The following is a 16130-nucleotide window of genomic DNA, read 5'->3' on the forward strand; positions in this document are numbered from 1 at the left end:
TTTATGACAGCAATATTCAAAACATGTCCCTATTTGTACCCCCATGTTGTCAAGCTTTGTCCAGAGTGCGTGCATTAGGAGATTGAGAGGTATGTGCATAATATTAAATGGAATCTGGGAATATGTGTAGAAACAGTCAGGTAGTGTTAACTAGCATTCCCTCCACAGGTCTGCTAGATAAGAAAACTGTGCCTGCCAATAAAGATGTAAATCCTGGACTGGTAGTGTTTACTCTGGTATAGTATGGCCTGCAATGTAGCATGCAGTAACATCTGATATCAGAATAGTACTGTTGTGTCAACCACTGTTTCTCACACTATGCTACATAAAATATGTGTAGGAATGCCTGTGTAAGACTGTTGTAATTACAAGGTCAGATTGTACAATCAATAGAGACTTCGACAGAAAACACTGAAGAGATAGACTGCAATATCAAAATAGCACACTCTACTGTTGCTTAAATTGTTGTATTTGTAGCAGACACAGCCATGATTTGAATCCCTGGAGTGGTAGTAAGTTGTATGCATAATCACACCTCTCAACTGTACAGATTTTTCAGAATGTCCAGATAATTGGCTCATATTTTATGCCTGTTCCTCTGTCCCCGTGGCAAATCAGTGAGATGATCCCAGAATTGTAGTCACAAAATAATGACGTACATTTGATTTTCAGACCACAAAACCTTCAGAAAATGTATATGAAAACAAATCTTGCCACTCATGCAACCCACGTTTATGACAGCAATATTCAAAACATGTCTGTATTTGTACCCCCATGTTGTCAAGTTTCGTAAAGAGTGTGTGCATTAAGAGATTTAGAGGTATGTGCATAATATTAACTTTCAATCTGGGAATATGTGTAGAAACAGTCAGGTAGTGTTAACAGACATTCCCTCCACAGGACTACCAGGTTATAGATGTAAGGATTTAGCTATAAGATAGTTGAAGTATACACTGTGTACAAACATACGACAGCCCAAACCAAGGCCATAGGGTATTGCAATAATACCTGTACCTTAGTGATTAGAGCAATGATCATTAAAGTTGTGAGTACTACAAGGATATATAAATTAATTGACATCTCTCTCTCTCCCCCTACCATATCTGCAACAATAATCTAAATACACAAATCAGTGTGTATGTTTACACCAAACCTACTGTTGGGACATATGTCCTATTGTTCAATAAATATTGAAATGAGTTTCTATTAATGTTCCATGTTGAAATACTATCATTGGTGGCCTGTTGCTATCAATGTAACCTGCATGCCACTTTAATGGCCACTGTTGTTGCACATATGCATGTGTTCTGTTTGGTATACAACTGTTCCAAATCTGGTGTTTTGGGTTAATGGGAATATATATGCATGCTGTTATAACTAATCCTGGATTGTGTTGACTATTACTAACCCACATATGTTTTAAAACTGCAGCACCATAGCACGTATGGGAAGGCCGGTCCCAGCAGACCCTCCTCTCCCACCTCATCTGGCTGTGGTACCAGGCCCCAGCACGCCTGAGACACACCCTGGGACCTCCTTGTCTGCTGGTCCTGCACCACCTTTGCGTAGAACCGCCTCAGGGAATGAGGCTCGTCCCCCACTGGGACAGGGCGTGGGCAGGCTACTGTCACCCAAAGTCAGATCCGAGGATTGGTGCGTAGTGAGCCAAGAAGGGAGTTTGGAGATCTGCTACACTAGCTTGAGGTCTACATGGCACATTTAGAGGGTCAGCCTGCCCCTCCTGCTCAGCCTCCAGCACAGCCACCTACGGGGCCATGATGGTGCAGTGATGACTGCCCATGAGTGGGGAACTCAGTCCCACTGTTTCCATTTGGGGGCTCATGGGCTTTCGATTTCCAAACACCTCTCCCCATCCAACGGGTTTACCCCCCACATTTGTCATATACTGCCCCTGTATAGTGCCTTGTCTGTCTTGTCTGTCTTCCTATCCAAGATACCTCCCCAAATATACCTACTATCCTTCCCCAACATCCCACTCTTACCTTAAAAATAGGCAGTCTGTTCCCAAAAAAGTTTTGCACCATACATAGTTGTCCATTTTGCACGTGTTCACTGGACACATTTAATCTGGCCTAATTGGCTTCACAACACATTATTGTTGTCCTCACCCCACTCTCAGGGGTTTGCACAGCTGTTGCTGTAGAAAAAATGGACAGCTATGGACCTTCCCTATACCTGTCCTGCACATCCCTAGCTACTTTCCCTATTGTGTTTCCCTCTGAGTGCCCTCTTTTTCACCACTTTCCTATCACCCCTTTTTTCTTTTCTTTTAAAGAGATTAGCACATGGGGTAAGTGGGAGTTTTAAGCAGCAGTAAGTGGGTTTAAGCCTGTTTGTGTGGCGGCAAGTAATGGCTATACAGATTAAGAACTGTCAGGCTAAATGTAAGCATATTTAACTGGAATTTAGCATTGCTTACCATCATGCAAACCCATGCAAACCTGCTTATAACTGCATAAAAGTGCCTTAATTACTCTTTATCCAATACCCCTTGTTCTGCCCAGCAACAAAATAATCAGCCCTTGCAAGTCTCAAACCCAGGACCCTGCACATCATAGCCACAGTGATTTAGCACTAAACCAATTAAGCTGTACATAAATGTGATGTTATCTCAAACATATGCAGCACAGTCATTCAACAGTAGGGAAAAAGTATTTATATAAGTAGATGTATGTATGTATGTATATATGTATATATATATATATATATATATATATATATATATATATATATATATATATATATATATATATAATATATATATATGTAGACATACATGTATATATATATATATATATATATATATATATATATATATATATATATGTGTGTATGTGTGTGTGTGTGTGTGTGTGTAGACATACATATATGTATATATATATATATATATATATATATATATATATATATATATATATATATATATATATATATATGTTCATATGGTCATAGGTAGGTATTAGGCTATCGGCCCAAGGGCCTAAGTAAGCCTAGCCAACAAGGTTCCCTGGCTTATGCCATCCAAGAAGGTTAATTTCCTGTGCCCCAATCGAGCAGAGCTACAGAAGTGACTCCCAGAGTGTATTTCCTAGTTCCCATCCACTCATCAAGATTTTCTTTAAGAGTGCTAATGAGGAACTTTGCTTGACATAGATGAGTAGCTTGTTTAAGACTATAGGAAGTCTCTGGGACAGGAATCTATCCCTCCAGCATGTCCTGTTTATTGTGGTGACAAGGTTTAGGTCCATAGAGTGTGTAGCTCTGAGGGATTGGGATTTCTTTAGGTGTAGCATGTCCAACAGCTCTGGATTTAACATAGATTTATATGTTAGGCAGAGATCTCCTCGGAGTAGGCGATATGCTACAGAGTAAAGCTGGAGTTTTTTGAGACGGTCAGTGTAGGGCATCTATTTGAGGCCAGTAATCCTTCTTGTGAGGTACTTCTGTGGCCTTTCCAGCTGCTGCAGATATCTTGTGAGGTACATTTCAAAAGGGGCATTGTACTCTATCATGGGTCTAATGAGTGCTGAGTAGAGGGGACAATGACCTCTTTTTTCCTGGATGAGAACCCTTTTGGGATGAGGTGTGCCACATAGAAGGATTTCCTGACTACTGTGTTGATGTGATTATCAAAGGAGAGATTACTGTCCACCTGGGTCCAAAGCTCTCTTATCACACACTCGGCATTAAGTAGACTGCCGTTTATGTGGTAGTTCATGGGTACAGCGTTTTTACCAAAGGGGATAACAATGCACTTTTTGGCATTGAGCTTGAGGCCATGCCTATGACACCAGGCATCTGTCTCAGTGAGGCCCTTCTGTAGGATGTCCACATCATTTGGGGACTCAACTATGACTCCTAGTTTGCAGTCATCTGTGAACTTCATTAGCCAAAGGCCTTCTGTGTTAGCCTGTACTTCAGAGAAGTAGATACCAAACAGGAGAGGTCCCAGGACTAAACCCTGTGGTACTCCACTTGTCACTGGTTTGAAATCAGATTTGGAGTCTGCAACTTTTACAGTGTGGGTTCTGTCAGTGAGCCAGTTGGCACCCCATCTTGTGACATAGGGATTTATACCTAGTTTAGTGAGCTTAACTATAATTGCAGAATGGGGGACGGTGTCAAAAGCCTTCGGGCAAGGTCAGGATAGGCTGTGTGAACCACCTTACCCTCGTCACGGCTTTGGTGACTGCCTCAAAGAAGTTGATCAGGTTCAGAAGGCATGATTTGCCTTTCACAAACCCAAACTGGGTGGGGTCCAGAGTTTGGAGGTTACCAATGTCTTTGTTTATGAGTTCCATGATGATACGTTCCATGAGCTTGCAGACCAGGCTCGTCAGGCGAATAGGTCAATAGCAACCAGGATCAGTGGTGAATCCCCCTTGATGGAGTGGGATAACTGTTGCTGTGCATCATTCAGTGGGCACAAAGCCTGATGTGAGACTATGATTGAACATGGTGCTTTGGTGGGGAGCCAGTTCGCTCTGAAGTTCATGTAAAATGCAGCCTGGGATGTTGTCCGGTTCCATGGATGCTGTGTGTTTGGTTTTAGAGAGTGCAGCTTTTACCTGCATGGATTTGATTACAGGAACTCTGCTTTCTTTCTGTATAGATATGGGCCCTTTAGGGGGTGAGAGGGGGGTAAAATTAGCACTGAACCTATCTGCCAGGATGTTGGCAATATCAGTTGGTTCCATAATTTTCGTGCCATTGTGCTGTAACTCAGAGCAGATCTGGGGTTGCCATTGAGATTCTTGACATAGCTATAGAATGCTTTATGGTTGCCCTTAGAATGAGGGGCAATTTTGTTTTCATAGCTAGCTTTGGAGGATCTTATAAGGGATCTTATCGTCTTACTGAGGCTGACCAGGGGGCTCCTCCACTCATGGAATTTTACTCTCTTTTGCAACAGTTTCTTCCTTCTGTTGCAGAGTTTGTTTATGGCAGGGGACCACCACATTGGCTTCCTTTTTTTGGAGGATAGCTTCTTGGTTTTGTTTGGGATAGCACAATCCATGCACTCATGTAATTGCTTATAGAGTGCATTTGTATTGGATTCAGCAGTCCTAACTGTATTGCCCATCTGCATGGGTGTCATGAAGTTCACCACTTCTGTCTTAAGAAGCATGAAGTTGGCTTTGGAGAAATGTTTTACCATGGTTTACTTATTAGTGGATGGGGACAGGGTGTGAATATCTAGGGTGATTAGCTTATGGTTGGATCTGACCAATGAGGTGTTGACTTCAGGTGTGGAACACCAGTAACTCATGTTGGTAATGGCTAGGTCTAGGATATTGTTGCCCCTGGTGTGGGTGTGGATAAGTTGATCCAGGGCATTGGAATTTATGAATTCCAGAAAGCATTGAGCGAAGGAGTTGGTACATGAGTAGTTTTCCCAGTTAATTGTGGGGTAGTTGAAATCGCCCATTCTTAGGGTGTTTGGTTGAACCCTAATATTTTCCAGTATATTAAGACAAGAGGAGTGGAAATCCTGGAGCATGGTGTGGGATCTGTAGCAAGCTATAATTTGGATTGCAGTTTTGCCCACAGTTATTTGCACTTGGATAACTTTGGATGCATTATGCTGAGCAACTAGCCTGGAGGTGTTGATATCCTTAATGAATATCGACACACATCCGCTTTTGGTGTTCTGGTCCAGGTTAGATGGCTGAAAAGTGTGCTAAGAGTTATAGCCTGTTAATGCAGGGGTGCTCTCTAGAGCCTTGAACCAGGTATTTAGTCACTGCACAGATATCGATGTCCTCCATTTTAAGGAGTACCCTGAGTGAGTGCATACTTCTAGCATTGAGTAGCATTACTCTCAGTTTTTGCTTGACTGTTTCTGTTATGGTGGTAATTTGTCATTTGAACCTTGCCTAAAAAAGGTACTATTGGGGTGGCAAGACCCTTAGCCACTATCTGGAATCCCAGGGGTGACAGGTGGAGGCCATCTCTGGCAAAGCATCATGGTCTGTCGACCATGTCATCCCAGACATACAGATACTGGATCCCCTTAGAATGACACCAGAAGCTTAGCCAATTGTTGAAGTCAATCATTTTGTCCTTGTTCTGCGGTATCATTCTGGGAGATGGCAGGATGCAGCTCAGGGCTAGGGTCATACCTGCCTGGGATACAAGATCGGAGAGCTCTTCCATGTCTCATTTCATGTAGTCCAGGGAGGTACATCTCAGTTCATTCACACCTACATGTACAAGGACAGAGTCATATTTGTACTTGTTGTGGAGTGACCTGAGTGCGTAGGTTATGTGGTGGACCCTGGCACCCGAGAGGCAGCTGACAGTAACCTTCTCCTTGTTTAGCCTGGTGAGTGGGACATCAGTGTGCCTGACTATAGAGTCACCTATGACTAGTGTGTTGGGTACGTTCTTTTGCCTTATGGGCTGTGGTTTATTGGCACACTGAGTTTGTGGGCTATGTGTCATTTGGGTTGTGTTGGGGGGTGGAGGTTGCTTGTGTTTCTGCTTTGGAGGTCTCTGTTACTTGAGCAGATTATTATTTAGAGCCTCTGCGAATGCTTTTGTGTTTCTATGTGTGGATTTTGGTGGTGTAGGTTTAGTGGGACTATGTGATCATGGTGATGTGGTGCAAGTGTTTACCTTCTCCTCTTGACTGTCAAGTTCAGTCTTTGTTGGAGAGAGTTTTACCTCCAGTTTGGATAGATAAGTGCATCTCTCACAGGTTGTGGTGTTGGGTGGTAGGAGGAGAGGGTTGTCTGTGTACATTAGGCAATTGCTACATTGTCCCAAGATGCCCATAATCATCAGATGGATAGTAGAGAACACTTTGAGCTGACCCTTGGACACGCCTGAATAAAACACTGCTTTCCTCTAGACAAGTGAGAAAAGTGAGTATAACAGCTGTTTTTCTCTGAGGAAGTGAGGAAAGTAAGTACAAAAACTGTTTTCCTCTAGGTAAAGAGGAAGGTTGAGTGTTGTAGTAATTTGTAGCTTATTTAGTGCTAACAAGTTCTGAACAAGTGCTGAGCAAAGTAAATGTATGGGGAAACTTAGAGTGCAAATGCCATTATTTTTCTGGTTATGCACATGGTCTGAAGTGATTTAGTTGGTTTCCAATCACCTCTCTAGAGGAAATCCAAGGGGGAACATAGTGCCTTACCATGGCCCCTATTCTCACAGCTACAAGGAATGTATGGGGAAACATAGAGTGCAAACGCCATTGTTTTTTGGGTTTTGCACAAGGTCTGAAGTGATTTTAGTTGTGTTCACTGTCTACTAACAGGATCAGTTACTGAGATATGGTCAATGAACCGGATACTTTGAATAGCTGCTGTCACAGGTATTACCTACATTGTAGTGTGACAAGGTCTGTTTACTGGCTCTTCTAAGGGGAATTATAGGGGTCATATTAATTAGTAGGGTGACAATGTTTGTTTCTGGGCTCTTCCAAGGGAAATTATAGGGATAATATTAATGTGCTAATGCTCTAACCAATGCACATGGTCTTTTGGGTTACTACTGTTAGTCAGCCGCTTTCATAGGTTGGGTTCGCTGAAACACGCTTTCTGAGCTTGGTACTTTGCTTAGAAGTATTGAGGCATTTTTCAACTGCTATTGTTTCAAGTTTGCTTGCTCCCACCCACACTATTCACAGTGTTGAGTGTTACCAGCTACATGGTTAGGGGTCTTATTGACAGTTTGGATGGTATCATCCCTGCATAACTCCTGTTATACCCATGTTATAGCCTGCATATTTACCTTTGTTACAGCCTGCATTTTTACCTCCTTTAAAACAAAAACTAGGGCTGATTTTTGTACAATGTATTATGCTATTCAGACAAGGTACTCAGATATGTAACCTAGATAATTGTTTTTATTAGTGGAATTGCTGCCTGATTTTGTCCTCCTGTAGCACCTGTATTATTCAAAAACTGCTACAAGGGTTAATAACTGCCTGGTTTTGTCCTACTGTAAGAACTGTAATATTTAACAACTGCTACAAAGTTTTGTTTTAGCTCTGTTAGTTATACTGTTAGCTCTCTTCTCTTAGTATTTTGCTACATCTCTGCTGCCTCCTTATCTTTTTTTTCTTTTCCCCCTCTCCCTCTGCACTCCTTGTTCTCTCTTTTCTATACCACTGTGTCTATTTTCCTCTTCCCCTGCTCAACTAATGCCTGTGTTGTTCTGCTCTTCTCCCTACAGCGGTGCGTGCTGCATTCCACCCCATTAACTACATCCTCAGAAAACTCCCCACTAAGGAATTCTACTACGTGATTCTACTAAAGCCCTCTGCAGAGCTTCAAACTGATGGCCCCTCTCAAGATACTCTAATAGAGTATGTACTGTCATATGTAAACTTAATTGCTACTTGTGTATCACTACCATGGTGCCTGTATTTCTCCCCACGCTAGCCAAGCAGCCTACAGTGTTTTTTATTTTTTACTCGCCCCTTAATCCCTCTTACTCTCTAAGCTACATGACTTATATTTATTGCCACTAGGTGGCACTACCCACCCTCTTATTTCAAAGACTACTTTTATTCTCACTCTACTCTCACCTAAGCTACCCCACTCTGTCTCTACTTATTCACCCCAATAGCCTGCTGTACCCAGTGCATTGATTTACTACCTTTCTCCCCTCACACTCTTCAGTGTAGACTTACCTCCGCTGTTCCTGTCCTTCAGGTAAAGTCCCATATTTCTCCTAAATCTGGCTGATTGGTTTCTGCCAGCCACCTTCTCTCCAGCTCTTCCCGCTCCGTTGCCCTACGAGCTCACTCTGCTCCCCTACCCTGCCCCCAATTCTCACCTGCTCTCACTACTCCTACATTTATTTCCACAGCAAATCCCTCCCTCTCCTTATCTACCAATCATATCTACTCATCAACCCCTCCCCAGCCTTCCTCCTCCTGCCAATCATATCCATTCCTCCCCACCCAATAAAGTCCCTTATCTACAACATCTATACATATATCTCCTCCCATGCCTTCTCTTCCTCCTAAAGCCATTCTTACCCCATCTATCTGCATTCTACTCCTACTACCTTTATACCATGCTACCTCCTACACCTGTAACCAACTACACCCCACCTCCTTATCCTACCCACCATTTTTCCACCTCCAGCCTTTTACCTCAGAAACACACTTCCACAACATATCTGCCTCTCTAGTTCAACCCAATCCACTCCATTACTTCAAAATAAAACTTTTCCATCCTTCAGAGAAATACTGCAATCCTAAACTAATATCCCACTGTTCTCAACTATCAAAATCCAAATCTAAAACACTTCTTCCCTTCCTCAACTACCTCTCCTTAGCCAGAGACATACACCCAGACCCAGGACCATATACTGCCCTTAGTCCCATTCCCCCTGTTACTAATAATAAAACCAACCTTAAATACCTTAAATTCCTTACCATCAATGCCCATAGTTTAAAGAATAAAGTAGCCCACTTCCACACATGGCTAACCCACAACCTACCCGACATTGTAGAAATCTCAGAAACCTGGCTAAAACCACATATTAGTGACTCTGAATCCCCTCCCCCAAATTCCAATCTCTCAGAAACAACCGCATAGACAGAAAAAGTGGTGGTGTAGCCTTAATCTATACTGACCAGTTATCTATAACTCCCTACCCCAATCCTATCCCTTCATTCAATAATGCAGAACTAGTAATAGGCCTACTAAAAATAAATAACCACAAAAGCATTTGCATAATATCCCTTTATATCCCCCCGGTAACAACACCACTACTCTTGAGAAAATCCTCCTCTGGACCTCCACCAATATTAAGCTAGAAACCTATATACTTGGAGATGTAAATATCGATTGGAATAAAATCAATAACCTTAATCCCACCATATCCATCAATCTATTTAATTACACCCAACTAACTAACGCCATCACCAGGCCTAACAAAACAAACCTCCTGGTACCATACTAGACTGGATCCTTGTATCCCATCCTAGTAAAGTCATAAAATATGGAGTAACACCTGATCCTATAGGAGACCACTTCCCAGCCTTCACCCATCGAGCTACCCTCTCCTCCCCTCACTTTCACCACTATATTCAAACACATAACCTCTCAAACTTTAACCCCACTACTTTCACTGACTCCCTAAAACAAAGTAACTGGAACCCCCTAAAAATTCTTTCACTAGACAAAGCCATAGAATTTTTCAACTCAACCTTCCTAAAGTCCTAAACTCCCTAGCTCCAATAAGAACAAAAAGAGTAAAAACAAAGACCGCCCCATGGCTAACTAAATACACCAAAAAACATATGCAACAAAGAGATAAAACCTGGAAAGCTTACCACCAAAACAAACAGCCTGAAACTTTACTTAAATACAAACAACTACGCAACCTTACTAAAAAGCAAGTCATTAGAATAAAAGGTCTTACTATATCAAACTTCAGTTTAACCATTCAAATAAAACCAAACAGTTCTGGAATTCCATTAATTCTGTTTTCATCCCAGGTACCAAAAGCAACCCCTGCCCTGACACCAGCAAATCTGATCCTGAAATAGCTTCTCTATTCATTTCCTTCTTCACAAACTCTATAGCTGAGCTAACCAAGACCTTCCCCAACAATAACCCTTCCCCTCAACCTATCCAATCTTCCTCACCCTCTACAACTCCTCCTCCTACATTTGAGCTTAAACCCATCTCTACCACTCACATAAAGAAATTACTCTCTAAACTAAAACCATGCTCCAATGCCCTGACAATATCCCATCCTCCTTCCTAAAACAGCCGCAGATGGCATCGCTCTCCCCATTAGCATCTTGATCAATAGGTCCATACTTGAATCTTATGTGCCCAAATTATGGCATGCCACTTTTATTCTACCTCTCCATAAAGGTGGCAAAACAATAACATCTCAAACTTCCGCCTATAGCTATCCTCTCCCTAATCTCTAAACTCCTAGAAAAATGCATCCACCTTCAGCTTATGCCATTCCTAACCAACCGCCAACTAATCATTCCTACCAAACACGGCTTCTGACCTGGCCACAGTACCATCATTGCCCTTCTCTCCTTCTTACACACTGTAAACCTTGCCTGCAACTCTGGAAAAATAGTATATCTACTGTTCTACTGGATCTGTCTACCATACCATCCCCATACCCACCTCCAAAACCATCTTTCTAACCTTAATCTCTCCCACAATACCTTATCTTGGTTCTCAAGCTACTTTTCTGACAGTTCTTAAGCTGTAAAATGGGGAAAAACACCTCTACCTTCCTTCCCACCACCACTGGGGTACCCCAAGGATCCATACTTGGTCCAATGCTATTCAACATCTTTATTAATTTCCACAAAGCCTTGCCCAACAATAAAATTGTGCAATATGCAGACAATTCTACTTTAATCTGCTGTACCTCTAACCTTCCACAGCTTCAAACAGTGACACAAACTGTTTTCTCCATCACTGAAATTTGGATGCTCCAAAACCACCTCTCACTAAATGCCAACAAATCCAAAATACTTCTATTCTCTCCCTCTAAAGCTTCCCCTATTGACAAAGTAGACTGCCGTTTATGTGGTAGTTCATGGGTACAGCGTTTTTACCAAAGGGGATAACAATGCACTTTTTGGCATTGAGCTTGAGGCCATGCCTATGACACCAGGCATCTGTCTCAGTGAGGCCCTTCTGTAGGATGTCCACATCATTTGGGGACTCAACTATGACTCCTAGTTTGCAGTCATCTGTGAACTTCATTAGCCAAAGGCCTTCTGTGTTAGCCTGTACTTCAGAGAAGTAGATACCAAACAGGAGAGGTCCCAGGACTAAACCCTGTGGTACTCCACTTGTCACTGGTTTGAAATCAGATTTGGAGTCTGCAACTTTTACAGTGTGGGTTCTGTCAGTGAGCCAGTTGGCACCCCATCTTGTGACATAGGGATTTATACCTAGTTTAGTGAGCTTAACTATAATTGCAGAATGGGGGACGGTGTCAAAAGCCTTGGGGGAAGGTCAGGATAGGCTGTGTGAACCACCTTACCCTCGTCTACGGCTTTGGTGACTGCCTCAAAGAAGTTGATCAGGTTCAGAAGGCATGATTTGCCTTTCACAAACCCAAACTGGGTGGGGTCCAGAGTTTGGAGGTTACCAATGTCTTTGTTTATGAGTTCCATGATGATACGTTCCATGAGCTTGCAGACCAGGCTCGTCAGGCGAATAGGTCAATAGCAACCAGGATCAGTGGTGAATCCCCCTTGATGGAGTGGGATAACTGTTGCTGTGCATCATTCAGTGGGCACAAAGCCTGATGTGAGACTATGATTGAACATGGTGCTTTGGTGGGGAGCCAGTTCGCTCTGAAGTTCATGTAAAATTCAGCCTGGGATGTTGTCGGTTCCATGGATGCTGTGTGTTTGGTTTTAGAGAGTGCAGCTTTTACCTGCATGGATTTGATTACAGGAACTCTGCTTTCTTTCTGTATAGATATGGGCCCTTTAGGGGGTGAGAGGGGGGTAAAATTAGCACTGAACCTATCTGCCAGGATGTTGGCAATATCAGTTGGTTCCATAATTTTCGTGCCATTGTGCTGTAACTCAGAGCAGATCTGGGGTTGCCATTGAGATTCTTGACATAGCTATAGAATGCTTTATGGTTGCCCTTAGAATGAGGGGCAATTTTGTTTTCATAGCTAGCTTTGGAGGATCTTATAAGGGATCTTATCGTCTTACTGAGGCTGACCAGGGGGCTCCTCCACTCATGGAATTTTACTCTCTTTTGCAACAGTTTCTTCCTTCTGTTGCAGAGTTTGTTTATGGCAGGGGACCACCACATTGGCTTCCTTTTTGGAGGATAGCTTCTTGGTTTTGTTTGGGATAGCACAATCCATGCACTCATGTAATTGCTTATAGAGTGCATTTGTATTGGATTCAGCAGTCCTAACTGTATTGCCCATCTGCATGGGTGTCATGAAGTTCACCACTTCTGTCTTAAGAAGCATGAAGTTGGCTTTGGAGAAATGTTTTACCATGGTTTACTTATTAGTGGATGGGGACAGGGTGTGAATATCTAGGGTGATTAGCTTATGGTTGGATCTGACCAATGAGGTGTTGACTTCAGGTGTGGAACACCAGTAACTCATGTTGGTAATGGCTAGGTCTAGGATATTGTTGCCCTGGTGTGGGTGTGGATAAGTTGATCCAGGGCATTGGAATTTATGAATTCCAGAAAGCATTGAGCGAAGGAGTTGGTACATGAGTAGTTTTCCCAGTTAATTGTGGGGTAGTTGAAATCGCCCATTCTTAGGGTGTTTGGTTGAACCCTAATATTTTCCAGTATATTAAGACAAGAGGAGTGGAAATCCTGGAGCATGGTGTGGGATCTGTAGCAAGCTATAATTTGGATTGCAGTTTTGCCCACAGTTATTTGCACTTGGATAACTTTGGATGCATTATGCTGAGCAACTAGCCTGGAGGTGTTGATATCCTTAAAAAAAACAAAGAGATAAAACCTGGAAAGCTTACCACCAAAACAAACAGCCTGAAACTTTACTTAAATACAAACAACTACGCAACCTTACTAAAAAGCAAGTCATTAGAATAAAAGGTCTTACTATATCAAACTTCAGTTTAACCATTCAAATAAAACCAAACAGTTCTGGAATTCCATTAATTCTGTTTTCATCCCAGGTACCAAAAGCAACCCCTGCCCTGACACCAGCAAATCTGATCCTGAAATAGCTTCTCTATTCATTTCCTTCTTCACAAACTCTATAGCTGAGCTAACCAAGACCTTCCCCAACAATAACCCTTCCCCTCAACCTATCCAATCTTCCTCACCCTCTACAACTCCTCCTCCTACATTTGAGCTTAAACCCATCTCTACCACTCACATAAAGAAATTACTCTCTAAACTAAAACCATGCTCCAATGCCCCTGACAATATCCCATCCTCCTTCCTAAAAACAGCCGCAGATGGCATCGCTCTCCCCATTAGCATCTTGATCAATAGGTCCATACTTGAATCTTATGTGCCCAAATTATGGCATGCCACTTTTATTCTACCTCTCCATAAAGGTGGCAAAAACAATAACATCTCAAACTTCCGCCCTATAGCTATCCTCTCCCTAATCTCTAAACTCCTAGAAAAATGCATCCACCTTCAGCTTATGCCATTCCTAACCAACCGCCAACTAATCATTCCTACCAAACACGGCTTCTGACCTGGCCACAGTACCATCATTGCCCTTCTCTCCTTCTTACACACTGTAAACCTTGCCTGCAACTCTGGAAAAATAGTATATCTACTGTTCTACTGGATCTGTCTACCATACCATCCCCCATACCCACCTCCAAAACCATCTTTCTAACCTTAATCTCTCCCACAATACCTTATCTTGGTTCTCAAGCTACTTTTCTGACAGTTCTTAAGCTGTAAAATGGGGAAAAACACCTCTACCTTCCTTCCCACCACCACTGGGGTACCCCAAGGATCCATACTTGGTCCAATGCTATTCAACATCTTTATTAATTTCCACAAAGCCTTGCCCAACAATAAAATTGTGCAATATGCAGACAATTCTACTTTAATCTGCTGTACCTCTAACCTTCCACAGCTTCAAACAGTGACACAAACTGTTTTCTCCATCACTGAAATTTGGATGCTCCAAAACCACCTCTCACTAAATGCCAACAAATCCAAAATACTTCTATTCTCTCCCTCTAAAGCTTCCCCTATTGACAAAGACTCATTCCAAATCATTAGCCAAAATAACTCTACTATAGAGTCTGTTCCCTCCACCAAACATCTTGGAGTTGCCATTGATGAACACCTAAAATTCAATACTCACATCCAGCAAAACATTAAGAAAACCCATATAAAACTTGGTTTGCTATACAGAAGCATCCACTTCCTCGCTCCTTCCACCAGACTAACTCTAGCCACTACCTATCTACTCCCCTCACTACTGTATGGCACTCCGCTTCTAACAAACTTATCTGCCTCTCTCTCTCCTCCAAACTGGAAATCTGTTACAATAAAATTTCCAGATTTGCAACCAAAGCCAAATACTCCTCCCACCATTGTACCTCCCTTCATTTGTTAAATTGGCTTGAACTGCCCAACCATCTAGATAATCTCCAAATCACCACAGCCCACAAACTAATGTTTCAACCTTCTAAATGCCCTGCACTAACCAACATCCTTCAATCTTACACCCCTCACAGAACTCTCAGATCTTTTCACCAAACCTACTCTCTGTCTGCAAACAAAACCACCCTGCAGATCAGCTTCTGCTAGCCTTTTCCTTAGCAAAAAAAATGGAATTCTCTTCCTTCTTCTCTAAGGACTTGAAAAACATTGAAACCTTTAAAACTCAGCTACATTCCTATTTTTACTCTAACAGGAAATCAAACTGTTCTCCCCTCTTCCACCCATTAAACCCCTGACCACCTCTGTCTTCAAACTTAACACAAATATAAATAACTAAATTGTACTATGTATCCACAGTTTTATGCCTGTTTCTCTTGCATGAAATTAAATTGTAACAGCTTTTCTTTTCCACAATTGTACCTGTAACTATTTCTAAAGCAAACATTTTGTAACTAAACTATGTAATGTAGAGCTTTTCTCCCTAGGCCTCGACTGAAAATGGGCTCCCTGAGCCCAGTGGACCTCCACGGTCATCAAACTGGAAATAAATAAATAAATAATTGATAATAAATAAGCAAATTCAAGTGCTAAAACTAAAAATCTGTACCTGGATCTGGTGGTAGATAGGCTACCTAGTGCTTACCACTCCCACTGATAAGCTAGAATGCTTCCATCCAACACAGAAAGACTTGGGGGGCTCAGAGGATTACAAACAGTCCTGGATACAGCAAATCTATATCTTGACTAGACTAGTTACAGGAAAGGTGGGAAACAAGCACAAACACAGGCTTTTAAACAAGAAAGTTGAGAGAGATGGAAAAACTGCCCAAACGGCCAATAAACTACAATTTCTGGGCCAGAAACCACTCTTGTGGTAGATAAGCTACCTAGTTCTTAACACTTCCACTGATAAGCTAGAAGGCATCCCTCCAACACAGAATGACTTTGGGGGCTCAAAAGCTTACAAACAGTCCTGGTTACAGCAAATCTTTATCTGGACTAGACTGGTTA

This window comes from Protopterus annectens, chromosome 1.part2 (assembly GCF_019279795.1).
Source record: "Protopterus annectens isolate FY-2018-M chromosome 1.part2, PAN1.0, whole genome shotgun sequence".
Taxonomy (NCBI): domain Eukaryota; kingdom Metazoa; phylum Chordata; order Ceratodontiformes; family Protopteridae; genus Protopterus; species Protopterus annectens.